The 7,072-nt window shown below is 32.7% G+C and overlaps 1 long non-coding RNA gene across 1 annotated transcript; it reads left to right on the plus strand.

Annotated features, from left to right (window-relative positions):
- Window positions 1–600: 600 nt before the first annotated feature.
- Window positions 601–1,784, plus strand: LOC117686781 (uncharacterized). Its single transcript, XR_010714349.1, has 3 exons — window positions 601–962; window positions 1,155–1,274; window positions 1,694–1,784. It is a non-coding gene; the product is annotated as an uncharacterized lncRNA (long non-coding RNA).
- Window positions 1,785–7,072: the final 5,288 nt, after the last annotated feature.

Here is a 7,072-nt window from a genome sequence, read left to right on the forward strand (position 1 = left end):
ATCTAACTATAACATTACAAAATTGCTACAAAGCTTCTCGATTTCCATAAATGTCTACTGTTTCAAATCAATCATGAAGGAAGAAATTTAGACTTTACAATCAAATAAATAAAACATTCTACGCGATGTACGTGGATTAATTGTGAATGTGGCGGTAACCTTTTTAAAATCATCAGTATTTTGATTTCACTTAAACACGACAACATGCATTAATCGCTTAAAAGATTAATGTATCTATAACTAAGGCATAATTATCCGATTTCTGTTTCATTTCAGAATTCTTGGTAAGTGCATATTTACGAAAATGAACAAATTCCGATTCAAATATAATTCACAAATATTTTCAGAATATTCGGTATATCTTAACACTGTCTCCCAGGCCTAGCGCTTCCAGTACTTTCAGTACTTTGATTTATATTGTTTGCAATGGCTAAAGAAGTTGCAGAAATGAAAGTTTTCATTTGAAAAAGCTATTTTTAAAAACTATTTCAATATTTATTCACCACATAGCATTTATTTGGCAATGCATAAATGTTTTCTAAATCCCCGTAATTGACCCCCTAAAGTGAAATATGTTAAATTCACTATCCTTGCCAATCTGACACTTAAGGTGGAAGGCTACATCGTCACAACATGTCTGACTTCCGTTCGAAACGCCATTGTGTTCCGGATTGATAACATTATGTCGTGGTACAAAATAGCTATACACCGTTTAACACTGTTTAATTGAACTCTTCTAACTAAGGAGATGAGATAGGAATGAAATCACCAAACCCTTAGAAAATATGTCAATTTTCTTCCTGTTTAAAGATTTTAACTAACATTGATTATCAGCTGTTTTGTACGGAAAACGCGGAATCTAAATAATATACCGTTTCCCTGCTCTGCTGCTATTGGCAATACATTTTTGTCATGTCATCTGCAACAGACGATAATACATATGTGACGGATTATCGATATAGGTAAGCAGATGTCAAATTTTCATTTAAACTATATATGTATGATGAATATAAAACGAAAGTACCGTAGTACGATCTCTTGAATTGATCCTAACTTTCCAAATTAAAAAAAAAAACATTTGCAGCAAAAGACTTTCATTGAAACCTTGACATTAAACTAATGTATTTTGATTAACATGATTAAAATAAATACAGCTAGGTAGCAATAGCAGTGGAAGCCCGGATTTGCAAGCCAAATGAGGGAAAGACAGAATTCTGAAAAGGAGCATGTTTTTCATTTCCACACATGCATGTGTATTACAATGGACATCTAATGTATGTATTAATATGCGTATGGTTGTTGTTTATAATTGCTATTGTATATAAAAAAGTAAAAGGCAATTTATAATATAATTAAGTGCTAATATTTTGTTTTAAAGAGTTAAATATATATAATGCATTCATCAAAAATATAATTTTTTAGCTTCAAACATTATCATAAGCACTACTAATCTTATATCTACATATTTAGCATAGACTTGTTCCTTTTTTTAAAAAATTTCTTCGTGATTTTTATTAATTAAAAAATTGATTCCAAGATATTTGAGACCATGTAAAATAAAGAAAGACAACTCATAAACAGGATCTTTCATACCAAGATTTTTGCAATAATTAAGTATTTCCTTTAATTTTTCAATTTCATTCAATTTCTTTTCTTCATCCCATTAACCAACGAATATTGTTTATATTTTCAGGCTTTTGTGGGATTTTTGTCCAGCAGTTTGCCTTAAAAGAATTTTTTTATATTTTAGTTTCATATTTATGTGGATTCCAATAAAAATCATACAAACTTCATTCATGATTTTTTTGTTGTTCATTTCTAAACTTTATAACATTTCACATTCATAAGAACTTTAAAACAGAAATGTTTAAAAATTTGATAAATAAGGGGTTATCTGGAACCAGACTGATATTTTAAAAATTCTCTAGAAAATAGTGTATTGTATTTTGAGGTCTATTATTATTGAATACTGTGCCTAGCAAAGGTAACAATTGCATGCAACAAAAATCTCCTGCACTTATTTGGTGAAGAGATGCCCCTTAATGAAACTCAAATAAAGAATAAATACCTTGTTATTGAACATTACTTTAAATATATTGGCAATAATTTACAATTTCATTTTACAAACAAAAGGATGATTAGTTCATTGTTCAGCTAATGTACCTCCTTTCCCAATTAATCGCTAAATGTGTCAATGCCAAAACTTTGGAATCAAAAACATTAATTCTGTAGAAACATGTTCATATCTTTTTTTACAATTCTAAATATTCTTGATCATTCAAATCTATGTTACGTGATCATCTGCATGAGTATACTTTCTCATAAAGCCGTTGTGGGAAAATAATCTCACAACCTTTTCAATATTACAATATTGCTATAACAACCATGCATTAATATATTATGAAAAATGGAGTAATTGATGGACAATCTGTGTGTTGACTCATTACGGAATACAATAACCATATACCACCAAGCAAATATTCAAGTTCAACCGGTGCTGTTGAATGACGATTATCCTCTTCTTATGACATATTTATTTGGATCACGGCTCAAACATAGAAAAAAATCAATTGTCAAGTTCAAGTTCAATTTATTCACTAAGACCAAATATTTTGATACAAGGGGAGCATACGTGTACAAATAAATAATAAGCATAAATAGAAATCTCTAGAGTTATACAAAAATAGTCATACAGTAATAAAGTAGTTTAATGGACGTCAAGAAATATAAATCATATATAAATGTGTGAACGCATTATGAAATCGCAATGACATATAAAAGACAATGTTGCCATAAAAACCAGGCTGACACTATCAGCCACTAACGTACAAGTCAATAAAAACATAATTAAAGTACCGAGAGTACTTAAACAGAAAATTATATTTTACGTTATCATCGACATAATTAAATAAATATCAAAATAATTTATGCATAAAATCAATAAAGTAAATAAGTTGTCTGCTAAATTTTATGGGCATACTGTGGTTTCATCAATATTCGCTGAATACCAATTTCCGTGGATTTCGTTGTTAAGTTTATCCATGAAATTAAATGTTCATTGAAGTGCAATTTCTACTATCATTTTGTATTGATAGGTTCATTGGCCACGAATTTACGTATCATTGAAACTGTGATTTTAACTTTTGCCACGAAAATTGATACCGTTGAATATTAATGAAACCAGAGTAGTGGCAGCTAGCTTTAGTCTAGATTAATGCATAAATAAGTTTTCTGCTAGCTTATACTGGCTAACTGGCTGTTAGCTTTGCTTTGTGCCTTAAACGATGTGGACGGCTTTACTTGCATTTACTGTTACAGTATTAAATACCTGTAAAGAATAAAAGTTAGCTCAGATCAACAAAACAACGGTCATAAAAATCACGCATTCGCCGATCTTCAAATAAGTTTGACTTTGTTGTCTTCCTTTAAATTTACAGCTACATTCACTTTTCTAACTCTAAATATAAACAATGAAAAAGTTATAAAACCAATGAAAAAAGGTTACCTCGTGCATTTTAACAAAGTAATGTGGTTGAAATTGATCATTTTCGGGGGGGGGGGGGGGGGGTTACGATAGAACATTCTTACCCTGTTAACACTTATTTGTTGAGTGAGTTAATGATTTTTCTTCAGTTGTTTTCTATCGTCTCTATGCTAGCCAAGGGTTCGATATTTAGAGAGCAACAGATAATCCATGTAATAACAGACACTGTTTGAATTTTTAAAAGAAATTTTACTTCATTTTAAGTTTCTATTTACTGAAGATCTTAATAACTAACATTTAAACATTCTGAGAAAAATGTATTAATGCTAAATGTTAGCATACACATTTACAGTGGGACGAAAAACGGGTTGCCACACGTGAGCTTTTAGATTTAATTTACGATTAATGTCTGTGCTTGCTCCTTCATTAATGTACTATTACTTATTAGGTTAGTTACTGACTCACTACGGAAATATATTGGGTTGATCAATCTCATAGATGGCGAGGCGAAGTTCTACAAACGAATTTACATGAACAGTGATAGGTTTTAAAATTATTTGCTCAAATCAATAGGTCTATTTCAATATTGTTATTACTGATGGAGAATCGATATTGCATAATTAAACGTTGACTTATTGATTCGCTTTATACTTTCCGTAATGCTTTGTAAGTGTGCCTATTGCTTAGATTATTGTACTACATTGACAGATTGATAGATGTAGGCATCTGAAACAGAATACTTTATATTTTTGGATAGGAACTATATAAATCTGTTTTATACAACATGCTCGTAACAAAACTCTTTTTCCCAATGGTACTTTTTCAGGCGTGTTTCGTAAACGGAAGAAAGTCCCAGGCGGATATTGTTTATAGTGACTTGTTTGCGGACTACAATAAAAATATACTTCCACAGGAAAAAAGAAGTGTACCCGTTAATGTAAGTATGACGTTTCTTCTCTTCGGGATTCGAGAGTTTGACGAACTGACCGGGAAATTTTCTGTAATGGCTGCGTTTTACTTAACTTGGACAGATTTTCGATTAAAATGGAATGCTTCTTTGTACAACAATACAAACGTATTGGTGATTTCCGAAAGCAACATTTGGACACCAAACCCTGTTATTTCAAATCCTTATGATAGTATGAAAGGGTTTGTCAACAATATGTTCCCCGTGACTCTCAATAATCAAGGGAAAATCATCTGGGTACCTGGTGACATCATATCGAGCGTATGTGACGTAGATGTGACACATTATCCTTTCGATGTTCAGCTCTGTGAATTAGATTTTGTATGCTGGGGGTACTCTTCGTATTCTCTTGTCCTACACAGTCCCACGACAGAGCTACCATTGACCCACTACTCAAAGCACGGAGAATGGAGATTAGTTAACACAACAACCAAGTCCACGAATGGTGGCATTTCGTCGGTTAGTGTTAAAATAGCGATGCGGAGACGACCGATGTTTGTTGTACTAAACTTCATTCTTCCTGTAGTTTGTATGACAGTTCTTAATCTTTTAGTTTTTGTTTTACCGGTCGAAAGCGGCGAGCGTGTGTCTTATTCTATCACTGTTCTCCTGGCCATTGCAGTGTTTTTCACACTCGTGGGCGAAAATCTGCCAAAAACGTCTTTTCGGACCGCAATAGTATCCTATTTTCTGTTTTCCTATCTCATTATTAGTACAGTTATATGTGCATTTGTAATACTAAGTTCGTCACTGTACTACGCCGATGCAAAGCGACCCGTTCCTAAACTGTTGCTTCGAGTACAGGAGAAGCTCCGTTCAAGAAAATCCAATAGAGAGAGGAAGTATGCGCTTAACGAAAAAAGTGATGACGTATTGTCCGACGACGGGGATATTTTGACGTGGAAAATTCTGTCGCGTTGGTTAGACAATTTCGCACTTGGTATCTGTGTCATAGCAATTGCTGCTTCTATTACTGTGCTTTTCATCATAGTGCCAAGGGAAGAGTAAAACGTGTATTGATATACATGTAATCACAAATCAACGGAAAAATATCTAGATATGTGTTTTATCATGCCAACACAGTAAATTGCTCTTTTGTATGAATAAACTGCTTTAAGAGAGACACTTAACAGGTTGATTGGGTGTATTCTTTATTAGATAAGCATTTCACTTTAATCATTTCACTTACCATTAATTGTGATGTCAATATATTAATTAATTTAATACACCTGTAGATATATTTAAGCTTCTTTCGAATTATTATTTCTCTTTTACATTGTAGCATAGTATAACATATGATTAAAACAAGTTCTTTGCAACTGAATGTGTATTTTTGTTCTTTCTTTGCATAACATTTTTTTAATTTAACCTTTCTTGCGTGTTTGGTCATGACCGTGAAAACCAGGAAATAAAGCTGCGGCACTGTACCTTCAGGGAAAATCTGAGTTGACGGACTGGCGAGTTATAGTTCAACCATACAAAAACTGAATATTTTGAATTAGATTACATTTTAAAACTGATTTAAATTAAAAGATAGATTGTTTAAACATCTTCGCTCCCCATGTTTATGGGGAGCAGAATGGACTGAAAACCCTTGGCTAGCGAAGATGTTGTTTAAAAGACATTCCTAATTCTATTGCGTTGTTTAATTCAATGCAAATATAGTTCTTTACCCTTTTTAGAAAGTAATTGTGAAGCCAGTGTTTACGTTGATATTCGCTTCGTTTTCTTTTTCAAACACTCTTAAATTCATTTTGGCATGTTCTTGCGAGAATGTAATTGGTAACCATATGCATAGTAACCACACGGATTTGTGGGGAAAATTCTGACGTCGGAAATTCAGTGGTTTGACTTTTAGCAGGGCTCTGCTGAAAGCAGAGTCCTGGCTGTAGGCAGGCAAATAGCCAATGTTACTATAAATAGCACAACTTCAAAAGTAAAGAAACAACAACAAACAAACAAACAAACAAACAGCGTCAAAGTTAAAGCTTCCGCTATTATACCAAATAGTTAAACAAAGAGCCACGTTTTGTCAAACTTGTCGGCATTTTGTTTTTGTTTGTTTTATTTCGGGGGAATTGTCTATCTTTATTTATTTAGTTTTCTTATAAATACAGTGTTTTTAAAACAAGACTATGCATTTTGAACACATTCAATGCGCATGAATTTCCATGAACTACTTTGCTGCGCGTTGAAGAAATTGGGATTAAATGTAAAACGCTTGATGCAAAATTAAAGGCAGAAACTGTTGAACTTTTTTCTACTAGACAGACATATTTTTGTTTATAGCCGCTTACAAAATTTGGTCGCTCTCTGACGCTTTGCCGACATTAAAAACAGGAGAGAGAGAGATTGATTTTCAGTTTTTTTTACTACACAATATGCCTAAAGAAGCACCAAAAGAGGCTTTCAGTACTTTGGTTTTTTCTTCGCCCAGATTGTCGTTAAAGCTTCCAGTAATTGCTCGCGTTTCGCTTTAAAAAGGGGCCTCTTACGTTAGTAAGGTTTCTTTTTTTTATACCTAAATAAACATGAAGTACGAATAAGATGTGGGTTTTGTAATGATTACTTAGATAATATGATTCTGACGCTGCTTTGATTGCCTACCTTCACTTCCTGTA

The sequence above is a fragment of the Magallana gigas genome, chromosome 5, assembly GCF_963853765.1.
Source record: "Magallana gigas chromosome 5, xbMagGiga1.1, whole genome shotgun sequence".
NCBI lineage: Eukaryota > Metazoa > Mollusca > Bivalvia > Ostreida > Ostreidae > Magallana > Magallana gigas.